We start from the raw sequence: 12,578 nt of genomic DNA on the forward strand, positions 1-12,578 counted from the left end.
AAAGTAACTTGACAATTGAGATCATTAGTTACTTTTTTAACAGACAGTAGGTTTGAGGCAAATGTAGGCATATAGAAAGCTTTAGATTCTTTATCAAACAATCTAAGTTCACCTACACCTTTTATTGGAATTTTATCTCCATTTGCTATCATCACATTTCCTAAAGCCGGTTCTATGTTCTTAATCAGTTCTAAATCACTTATCATGTGATGAGAAGCACCAGAGTCTATAACTAAGGGCTTAGCCGATTTAAAATTATTCATAGAACCATTTGCATTGTGAGAAGCATTAAGGGAGATACCAAGAGTTTTAGATATACCAGATTCCTTGAGAGCCTTGATGAGAGCGGTTAAGTCAGACTTCTTGATGGTCTCATCTAGATTGGCTCTTGGCGTGGCATAGCCTGATGTGGAGGCAGTAGCTCTTCCCACACCTAGGTTGCTTATACCCATGGTGATTGGTGTTGTTGGCTCAGCACCATCAGTTGAGAAGTTGGCTCTTGCATCTTGGTATTGAGGGCGGTTGTCCCTAAATTTGTTGGGCTTGAGGTGCGGATGTAGTATCCAGCATTTGTCCTTCATGTGGCCCTTCTTCTTGCAGTGATCGCAGGTCAAGTTTTTCTTCTCATCTAGCTTGTAAGCTGCCTTGTTTGACACGGCTCGTTCAGCTTGATGTGCCATGTTTAAGTCTCCCTTGCCTCCAAATAAGCCCACAGAGCCTTCTTCCTTCTGAATTTGAGCGCATACTTCATCCAGGTCAGGTAACTTGTCAGCTCTCAGGATGTGCTTGATTAAGCTCCCATAAGATGGATTAAGCGTGAGCAGTAGTCCAAACACTCTGTCCTCTTCACGCCTGGTTAAGAGAGTGGCGGGGTCGGTAGTATGTGGTCTGAGTAGTTCCATCTCTGCCCAAAGAGACCGGAACTTGCCAAAGTGAGGCTGGAACTCCATATCTCCTTGGTTGAGGGTATTGATAGCTCTTTTTACTTCAAAGACCCTTGTAAGGTTGGAGGTATTTCCATACACTTTGTAGAGTGTATCCCACAGCTGCTTGGTAGTTTCACAGTAGGAGTAAGACTCCATGATGGCGGGTTCTAGGGAGCTAAGGAGCACCGTGAGAACCATGAGATCTTCCTGAGCCCATTTGTCTTCATCAGTAGCTACCACAATCTCCTGTCCATCTTCTCCTTGGGTGGTTTGTTTTGGAGCTGCTTCTGCTGAGACATGACTCCACAAACCCTTTCCTCCAAGGGCAATCTTCACCATCCTGGCCCACAAGAGGTAGTTAATCCCCTTCAGGGTCACAGGTATGCTGATGCGGTTGTTGTTATTGTTGTTGTTCTCCATCTTGAGGATTTACTTGGTCAGAGGTAAAGTTTAAGAACTAGAAACAGAGTTTTGATTTTGCGGAATTTAGAAAGGTTTCAAGATTGTTGCTGCTCTGATACCATGATAATTTGTGGGATTATGTGAGCTTCTAAGTGTTTTAACCGTGATGAAGCACACGAACAAAGTAAAAAAGGAGTGAAGTAACCGTAAGTATTTGAGAGAGAAGAGAAATTTGCGAATTTAAGAGAATGAGAGGATTTGTGAGATTGAGAGAATGAAAGAAATGTTTTTATTGAATTGTGTGTTTAATTGTGTAACATACATGGTGTATTTAAAGGAAACAAAAGCAATAAGCACTCAATGGTGGAAGAATAAATAACTAGTAGTGGACTAGCCACTCCTCCCCATTTGGTAAGTGATATGGCCACTCCTCCCACTTCCTCCACTAACTAGTAGTGGACTAGCCACTCCTCCCCATTTGGTAAGTGATATGGCCACTTCTCCTACTTCCTCCACTACTTCCCTTTGTTTAATTCTTCATGTCAACAGCTTCTGCTAAGAAAGGAGTAACTATGGATATATCATTTGAAAACTATGCCAGCTCAAATGCTTCTCCTACTAAAGCAGCAGCTGGAAACGGTGGAAATGTCCCCACAGGACAATCAGCAAAGACTAAAGCTTAGTGTAATTCTTCAAGCAAGACGATTGAGATTTTTCATTTTTTTTCTTTCTTATTATTATTATTCAAACAAGAAAAATTTGCAGAATGTGAGAGATGATTTGAATAAAATATATGTTTCAAACGTCTCGTCCTAAAATGTATTAGGGCTATAATTATAAATTTTGTAAATTACATTATAAACTACATTTCAACAATTGTTATTTTTCCAAGTGAGCTGTTTCTTGATTTATGGTTGGGGATTAGCTCGGCCAAAAATTCAGAAACTGAGATCCAAACCGAAAATTTTGAATCCAAATCCGATCCAAAGTGTAAGAATATTTAAATCGATTCATTATTTCTACTAGTAATTTACTTGTTTAGCGGGTAACATCTCAGTTTTTGTTATTGTCCAAACAAGTAGAAATAATGAAATATACTGTGAAAGCGTAACCAAATATTTTTTTTTTTTTTTTGATACGGCTACAAGCTTGTTTTGAACAAAAAGTCGAAATTAATCTATTACAATACTAGCTTCGCCCACCCACTAAACCCGGCACATTCCGCTAGTTTGTTTTTTGAAATCCTTCGACATCGGTAGCCGTTCTCTACCATCAACGTGATTCTCGGGAAAGTGAGGTTCTCCTCGTTGCCGAGGATGCCGGGAGTTCCCTTGACGTCTCCGGAGTAACTAGTTCCCGATGATCTCCACCAAACTTGCAACTTTCTCTGTCTATGAAGCTCAAAACGATCGAAGGGGAGGATTCAAATACTTACCAAGGCCTTGCGAACGCCACCAAAGCCAGAATGTATGAAACGCCACATGATGCCTTGAACCGCATCCCAAAACGAGCAAGCACCTGCTTCAACCGTCTACGAAACCTGCAGAAAGATGGGTTGTATCCATCGCCACAACCTGAAAAAGAAGTCTCAAAACCAACGCAAGAAAGCCAGCTACACCACCGCCAGAGGAACAAGACCAACACCGCGGCGCCCGGATGTGAGCATGGACAAGACGCTGATTCAAAGACGGCTAATGACTCCCGAGAACCGCCTAAGCATCTAAGCCTTTGAGAACAGCCTTTGAGAACCAAAGAACTTTTCTTGACCACAAACTAACAACCTCTAGAGCCAAGGAGATAAACATCAATGACGAACAAGAGACTTTAATACCTAAAGCCAGGCCGTCACCTAAACCGTCGGAGAATCAGAACAGGACGCCAGAGGAGGGAGCAACGAAAGAGAGGCTGAGCAAACTAAGAACCATCTAATGGCCATAGACGACCACTCGAATTGAACCAGAAGCACACACACGAAGAGACAAAACCGGACACTTTCACCACGATTACATCCGACTCGAAACTCGCCTCCTAATCCAGAGATAGGAGCACTCTTGGTTGCGGCAAGCAAGGACCGGAATATCCCCGACCCGAGGAGACCCTAAATACCCACCACCTCAACCGAACGAGCACGACGCGATAGATCCGTAGCGACGAACCACCACCGGACCAGCCGTGACAAGAACCCTCACATCCTCCCCACGACGACAGAACACCGGAGAGCTTGAGTAAGGGAAAAACGAGCTCACCATAAACCCTAAATTCCGACTTCCCCAACACGACCCGCACCACTACACCACGTCACGGCTCCACGAGGAGCTAAACCACCTCCGGAATCGTCAATCTTCGCGAGCAGACGACGGAAGCCAATGACGGATGCCAAACCAGAGCCTAAAACAAAGCGGGAAGAGCACGAGAAGATCAGAGAAGCAAAGAGTAAACAGAGTTGAGAGGAGAAAGCCCTCTGGCACCGGCACGCGCTCGGACGCGCCGTCCGGACGCCGGAGGCGATGACAATGGCGTTTTGAGATCTAGAGCGTTAGGAGAGAGAAAGCACGTCTGGTTCAATTAGAAGTTCACGTAACCAAATATTTGGCATAACCAAATATTTTATGATACGGTACACTATAACACCAAAGGTTTCGTGGTGTAGTTGGTTATCACGTCAGTCTAACACACTGAAGCTCTCCGGTTTGAACCCGGGCGAAGCCATTATCGTTTTTATTCGCTCTATTAATTGTGAATCTATGATTTGTGTATTCCCTACACGTCCTAATTTCTTCCCTCTGTTAGATATAGTTTTCACGGACTTCCAGTTAGGTCGTTTACTTTTCATGATCTTAGCAGGTGATCACCAGTCTTTGCAAACGGGACGACAAAATGTGTCGGCAAATTCACTTGAATGGTAATTACATCCGCAACTTAGTAGCTTAGACCGATTCATAGTAGACGATGTAAGGAAAGTGTTAAGTCTAGTTTTAGTAAGATCATTTTACTCTAAGAACAGTCATATTTTGATTCTTGTTTCATCATCTCATGTAGTCTGGTATTGTCATTGTCTCATACGTTCACTGATGTTGATACCGGATTTGTCTCACAATCCTTCCCGCCAACAGAACAAGTTGATTAATGGTTTGGCAAATCTTGGTTTAGTAGAAACGGTTTGACGTTTGGATCGACTTAAGATCGAAGTGGTTAAAAGACTTGTTCATAGATTATTGAATGAGTCAAGATCATTTATTTAACTAAAAGATATACACATGAATTAAGGAAGTCAAAGCTAAAATAAAGCAACATGTGCAACAGCATACCGACAGCATACCGAGTTCGACGGTGGCGAGCTCCTCTTATAAAAGACAAAGACTTAGCTCTCGAGGGGGGGAGGCCATTTTCAGAGAGCTCTCATAAGAAAAGAGATACATAAATAAGAGAATATATCTTACAATACTAAAAGGGAAATATAATCAACATCTAGAGTGTCCATGTTTAATCAACCAATCAAATAAAAATTTAATGACATGTCATTCCTTTGAAGAAAATATTTAGATCATGTCATTAAAATATATGCAATTACTTCTTTTATTTTAATCTCTGTTTTTGCGAAAAACGTTTTGATACCAAAAGGAATTACCTTCCTCAGCTTGGTGAATCGATTCAGTTTCTATCAAAAACACTCATATCATTTGACTTCTATTAAAGAGGGTTTTCTTCTGCAACAGAAGTCGAATCATAGAAATCGTTCTGTTTAGTTTTTTTGTTTTCATGTTCTTTCTATCTATTGTGGCGCCGCATCTCAGTCCATTTTCGTCAATGGTGGGTGTTACATCTCTATATGTTTACAGCCGTATCGAGATAATCTCATAATGGTTCCTATCAAATCTTATCTTCTCTTAAATCATTTTCTTTTTTGATTATGTTGCTCTTTTGATTTCTTGATTAAACAGAACTGGAAAGAAATACAAAAGACGTAATTGAATAGCATGCTTCACTTCGATCATGCAACTTACGGCAAGAACCATGTTGATCTCTTTCATTACAACTATCAAGTATGATCTCTCTGATACATGACACTCTTCGTAAATGCTCTTTTTAGTGGTCAATAGTCACTCAAGTTTTTTTTTTGTTGTTTGCAGAATTAAATTCAAGATACAGGCAGGCTACTGAGCTGAATTAGAAGAGAATTGAGCTGCAAATCTGGGATACAACCAGACAAGAGCGATTCCGGACTATCCCGGATTTTCCTTCGCGATTCATCTTAATGTTATATATGCATTCTTTCTCTTTCCTCACTATAGTGGGAACCTGTAATACTCACCTATGTGGTTTCTTCTTATTGCAGCATAGTACCGTGGAACAATGGGAATCTCGCTTGCGTGTGATGTCACCGACAAATCATCTTTCAACAGTAAGTATTCTCTTTACTTTTTAACTTACAGTTTAATTGGTTCAATTTTAGGCCGTCTCATGCAACTTTTTAAAGCCCGCAAGTTAAAGTTGATCAAATTTTCCAACTTTTCAGTGGATAAGCTCTTACATCATATGTTTTTTCTTCTAGTTTTGAAAAGCTAATTCAATTATTTGGATAGTTATCACTATCTTTTGTATCAGTTATTGGTTCTACTCAATGGCTTTGAATATCAGATATTACTAATTTAGTTATTTAAAAAAAAACTAAGCATAAATTCTCTATGGATAAGCTTTTTATGGTGTGCTTAGTTTTTTTAAGCTTTTGTATCGTATATATAAGTTGATGGGTTATGATAACTTATTAGTGTCTTTGCATCATTTTGTTAGAACCAAAACCTTCATGATACTCATATTAGTGAGTTTGTTTGTTATTGAGTATGCTTGTGAAGCTTAAGTAAGAAATTTCTTCTTGCGTATTACTAAATGTTCCTATTTTCATATAGTTTGCACACATATTTTGTATTGGTTCTGTCATTATTTAAATTTTGTGATCTGGTTATATGTGTGTGTCGTGCAGAACAATGGTCACTTGCTAGGAAGGTGGTCAGAGATTTGATAACTGTAAATTTGAATTTGTCGTGAATTAGAGAATACAGCTGGTTATTTAATAACGATGAGATAAAAGTATTTTGTTGAGCCATAAATAAAACACTACTCTTAACGTGTTGGGCGAAGCAGAGCTATTGGAGGAAGCCGAAGCAATGATAAAGAACATAACAGTGGAAGAAGCCACTATTATATGGAGCTCTTTTTTTTTTCTACTTGCAGGAAAAAGGGTAACGTTGAGATGGCTGAAAGAGTAGTAAAGTGTTTGCTGAAGCTGGATCCAGATGAAACTTGTGCTTATGTGCACCTATCTAATGCTTGCTATTTATGTATTTTTCGAAGAGGCAGTTGAACAGAGGGTTTTCATGAAGGAAACACAAGTGAAGAAGGAAGTATGTGCAGTTCGATGGAGGTAGATTACAAAGTTCACGAGTTTGTTATTCTTTTTGCCGGAAAAGACACAATAGATTCTCAGAACATCAACAACAAATTCAATGTCAAGTATTATCTGAATCTTTTCCAATAGGTTCTTAGGGAAAACATACAGATAGCTATTAGAGAATATTATTGTATTTTTAATATTTTGTTTTGCTGCATGAAAACAAAAGTATTTGACATAAATTCAGGATTTTTTAATGTACATCGCTTTTAGATTTCAATTGTTCACCATTTCACCACTGCCTTAAGAACGAATTCATATACATTTTCTTATCACCAAATAATAAATAATCAATATTAAAATTTTAAAATATACATTGGTCAATTTTAACGTCCAAATAATAAATAATAAATATTAATTTTTTTTTTTAAATATACATTGGTTAATTTTAACGTAAAAACAATGTTTGAATTATATGTTAATCTAACCATATATTTATAAACTTCAAATAAATGAAATAAAATAATAATTGAATTTCAACTAAAGTTTAATTTATTTTCTTATTCAGTTTGTTTACCAAGTTATATGTGTTTTGACAATGAAAGAAAAAAAAATGAACTTTAATAATTTTAAAACTTTAGTCACCAAAACCAATACAAAATAGCAAAATTTTCTAATAATTTATATAGCATTTTCAGTGCGTAAAATATATAATCAAATACAGATTCTATAATAAACTAATTAAATTAAAATAAAGGAAAGAAATCAGGGCGAATCCTGGAAAAATCTCTAGTAGTATTAGAAGAAGATGGAGAAACGACCATAATACTTATAATCACTTCCATGATTATCGAATCATTATGTTTCAATCTTATGGACCAAGGAACCTAGATCATGCTTATGACACGAGCTCGTAAATACGATGCCATTTACACAAAGCCAATGTCTCACACAAGACCAATGAAACCAGACGAACCCGGTATCTCGCTCGAGACCGATGAAACCGACATCTCATTCGAGATGATGAAATCGAACTACGTTAAGACTTGATCCTTCATCGAGGGTACGTAGACAGCTCGGAATCGAGTTTAGTCACAGTCCTTTTCTCTCCCGATGTCTCTATGCTATTTGGCATACGAATATAGTCCATTTTTGTCGACTCATACATGATTACATCATTGTATTCTGAAGATATCGTTGTCCATGTTATTTTTTCGTAATTGTTTTCATTCAAACACTACAAAATATTTAGCGTAGATTTTAGTATCTACAACCACCGACACTTACGCTTCTAACTCTTAACTCTGTAGAAATAAACCAAACTGTTGGAAGGCAGCTATCAGCTAAGCAGCGTGCAGCAAAGTCGCCAGATGTAAAGTTAATGCGTAGTTAATTTATTTACATCAAGAAAAGTAAATGACAGAAAAAGTTAAGCCTTGAAAGGTAAAATTTGCTCCTTTTTTTTACTTGATTAGAGTATTCTTACAATGTTTGGATAAACCTTATCTTAGATATAAAAAGAGAGAAAGTCACACTTACACACACGTTTTAGATTTGAATCGGATTGTAATATCTTTAATCTTTCTAAAATTGTCAAAAAATCTGTTCTCATGATTAGACATCAAAGACTTGAAGTTGCAACTGCACGTGTTATTTAATCACCTCATTCTTAGAAATTGCAACTGTTGTTTTAACTTCCTAGAAGCTTGAAAGTGATTCTTATAATGGGACATCACTACTCAGGCCTTAGCACTAGAAGTCGTACGTGTTACATTTTTTCAACGCCAAAATCATATTGTAGCAGCATTTTGCTTGTGGACTGTCATATTATACAGTCATCAGGTTTTGGTGGTTACTTTTCTTTTTCCAGATATTTAATTTTTCTCCTTTTAATTTTTGGGGTAAAACTATATGTTGGGGATTTAGCAGATAAGAGAGAGTCTTGTCTCATGTTATATTTCCTTTTATCTTCATACGAATGCTTATTGTTTACAGTAGTGTAATAATTGGTAGGTCTTACCAGGAGTGGTTGTAGTCAAATCTTTTGGATATTGATGAGAAAAAACTAGATAAAATATGTTGATTCGGTAAAATAATTTAACTTGTTTTTTTTTTTTTTAAACAGAATGATATTCATACTACTTCCACTAAAAAGCTTTTATGTGTTGGATACGACTGAATCAGTACTTTGATATATTGGGGAAGACACCAAAGCTTTGTTGTTGCAATTTCTTCTAATTGTATATTTTGAGTGTGTCTGAATTTGAAAATTGACATATAATATTTAAAGAAGACTAATTGTTTGAAGACCAAAACGGCGTTTTCTTTATCTTTTCAAAGAACCTCTCAATTTGCAAAAAAAAAAAGAAGGTTTTGTGGTAAACTCACAATTAAATGATTTTTTTCTGATGTAAAAAAAAATGATTTTTTTCTTTAACTTTCCCTACTTTCAACACATCTCTATCGCAATTTGATTCATTAATCCATTGTGTAGTCATCGCATGTATTACGAGAAGTAAAGAAACGATGGTCATGCACTCATGCTACAGATAAAGTTTTAAGAAGAAATTAAAGATAAGAACGAAGGCATTTTACAAACAGTAATGATGTAAAAAAGATAGAACAAGAAGATGTGTGCATGTGAGTATAAAGACATGGACAAGTTTGACTTTGACCTTTGCCTAACTTCTATTTGTGTGATGGTTACGTCTACTGCACACAACAATTAGCCGAAACTATATTCAATCTCCTCTCCCCTAATCTCATCTAGTATATACCTTGTTTGGAAACTCGCTAGGCGCTACACGTGCGGTACACTCGGGCCTAGCGATTTATTGAAAAATCGGAAAAAAATCGGAGAGTACGCGGGACGGAATTTTTTGTATTTTTATACATATAATACCATATTTTATACATAAAATTAACATTTTAAGATGCAGTCACTATATAATATGATTTCATAATTGTACAAGAATTTATGTAGCCAAAGTAATTTTTGATGCATTGTAAATTGAGGAAGTGAAAGGTATGATCATTTTAAAATCAGATCAATAAAAAAAAATTATGTTGTAAAAGTCTTATCTTTATAGTTTTATAAGTGTTCAAAGATTCTCCACAACATAATTGGTAAGCGGGCATTGGAATCTTCAACCAGGGCAGGGTTCGACTTCTTCTTATATACTGTTATGTTACTTTTTATCCATGTTCAAAATCGCGCTACGCGTTATCCGTGCGGCAACCCCGAGTTGTTAAAAAATCGGGATAAACTCAGAGTATACGCGGAGAGTAATTTTTAGTGAGTTTATTGTTATAAAAATATACAAAAGATTCATCAAATACCAAAATAGATAATATAAAAACAAAAATAAAAAAATAATACACTCACAAGAATTACCAAAAATATATATAGTTTGGATCATGAGACTAACATGCAAATTAAAAGTATAAAGACTTATTATTTACAGTTAATGTGTTGGGCTTATGAATATTACAATTAATTGGGCCTTTAGAAAATAAACTGAAAATCGTGAAGTCCTGATAATAAGCTTGAGGAATGTCGTCTTCTTCGTTTGGATTGATTTATCGAATCACCGGACATGACAGAAACCACCACGGTATCAATCATCAACGGTATCATGTGTACAACTTCGAATCATATGTTTATGCAACACTTCCGAGCTCATTACTTTGAGAATCACGCTATCGTTGTAATTTTAATTGATCTGAGATTCCGAGTTTTTACTTTTTATACGCCGCGTTATGTAATTCTACGGTCCATGCGGACATAACTCGCCTCACCGTATAATGATACCGATCACCCCTGACTCACCACGGTGCAGCTCCGATCACCTTATTCTCGGCCGCAAAATCGGTGACTCGGCCGAGTTTAACAAGGACTATATATTAACTAAAAGTTAATTTATAATAATTAGCATCGCTAATTAAGATTGAGTTGATTCATTGCTTACCATAGTTCAGTATTTCTTCATTATTAACACCACGTAGTCCATGTTAATCTTTTTTTTGGTAAAGAATATTAATCGAAGACATTAACGCACCTTTTCATTTGTCATATTTGTTTAAATCCTTTTTAAGTTTCTCTGCTTATGTTAATTGAGTCATATCAATACAATCTTATTTTATAAGATTAAGAGCATCTCTAATTTTTCTATATTTTTCTAAAAATAGAAGCACTCTATTACAAAAGTATACGTCAGAATTAAATATAGTTCATCTATTATAAAAGAAAATATAAAAATAAATTGAAAATAATCTAATTATTGGCTAATATTATATATATTATTAATTTGAGCTCAATAATTCTTTATGAAGTTGTAAAAATATAAAATGCTTTTTTGCAAGAGTGATAGTTTTGCTTTCCAAGTATTCTTGAGTCCTAATGGGGGGTATTTTTCATTGTTATTTTTTTTTTACTTTTTATACTTTCATAGAAAACTCCGATTCGTATCCGAGATGTGATCTTAGTCCCATAGTCGAGACTGGTACCACTAGTCTATATGATCCAATTTGACTAGATCTTAGTCTATTACCATAAGAATAAGATTAATTTTCCTAATTTTTTGCGTCTTTCCGTTTTGGATCACTAAATACTACCCTTGGTTTTCAAATTTTCATATGTTTTAGTGCATTTGTATAAACGCAACCAATAAATAGATATAAAATAAATGATCTATTTTTTTTTGAACAACTTAATGATCTATTCTAATGAAATTATGAAAATGTATTTGATTGATAGTTAATGAGGAAAACTAAAGAAGACAAAGATCTATTGATCACGCGTGTGGCGTGGGCATGTGCGTGCGTAAGCGTAAGCAATAGATCATCACAAAGTCCAAAAAGTTATAATAAAAAGAAAAATATTAAGTCCACAGTTTTATTAGTATAAAAAATAAATTTAATTTTGAAAACCTTGGTGAAATCTGAAGCAAGGTTGAGGAGAGCACCCAAACACTCCTCCTATTCATTAGGGTTGCCTACTGCTATGCTCTCCTTTTTCTAATTCGTCTAATGAATTGCTTAATAAGTTTCAGAAGTTAGTAACAGTAAGTATATCTATAATTAGGATAATAAGCCGACTATTTAAAGCAGATAAATAACATATAATTTCTACTAGTATTTTAAGAGAGAAGTGGTCCAAATAAGGAGATAAATCAGTTTGAACTCTCAATTTTTATGGGCAGTCTTTGAGTTTGTGTGGATCTAAATTTTATAACAAAAGGCACTGATTGCTACTTGAGGGGGGACTGCATATGAGAAAGATTGATAACTTTTAAAGTTTTCTTCATACATACTTAAATCATTATTTTGTTAATTTTAGTCATTTTTTATTAGAAGAACTTTATGTATTAATCTGTATTCTCTTACAAATTTGTGTTGTTGGTGCAAACTAAAAGTTAGTATGTCGAGAGAATTGTATGTGTATACAAATTCAATACTTGTATTATTATAAAAATGGAAAATAATAAAAGTTCATATAAAAATAGGATTGAGTGCAGTAATATACTGAGAGAGAGGAGGGTATTGGGTACAAACAAAGGTACAAAATCTCAAGATGAAGGCAAAGGAAGAGAGCAAAAGTGGGCACCATAATCCTATGGTTGACGACCAAACCATCTCCATGTGCGCCACGTAGATTATTGCGGGTGCATGATCTCAGCATGAAGTGTCATCATCACTCGACCTCGAGATCCTCCTCCTCGACTTTGAATGCAATAGCCATTATTTTGGTTTGGAGCTAAGTTTTGTCGTTGGCGTAAACTGTGGACTTCATTAATAAAATAGAAACTGATCGTTAAAACGTAGATACAAGGCCATCAACAATGAACACTATGATTGACATT

General features: G+C 35.9%; 1 non-coding gene across 1 annotated transcript; it reads left to right on the forward strand.

Moving 5' to 3' along the window:
• The first annotated feature begins 3,963 nt into the window (after positions 1-3,963).
• Positions 3,964-4,037, forward strand: TRNAV-AAC. Its single transcript has one exon. It is a non-coding gene; the product is annotated as a tRNA-Val (tRNA).
• Positions 4,038-12,578: the final 8,541 nt, after the last annotated feature.

This window comes from Brassica napus, chromosome C2 (genome assembly GCF_020379485.1).
Source record: "Brassica napus cultivar Da-Ae chromosome C2, Da-Ae, whole genome shotgun sequence".
NCBI lineage: Eukaryota > Viridiplantae > Streptophyta > Magnoliopsida > Brassicales > Brassicaceae > Brassica > Brassica napus.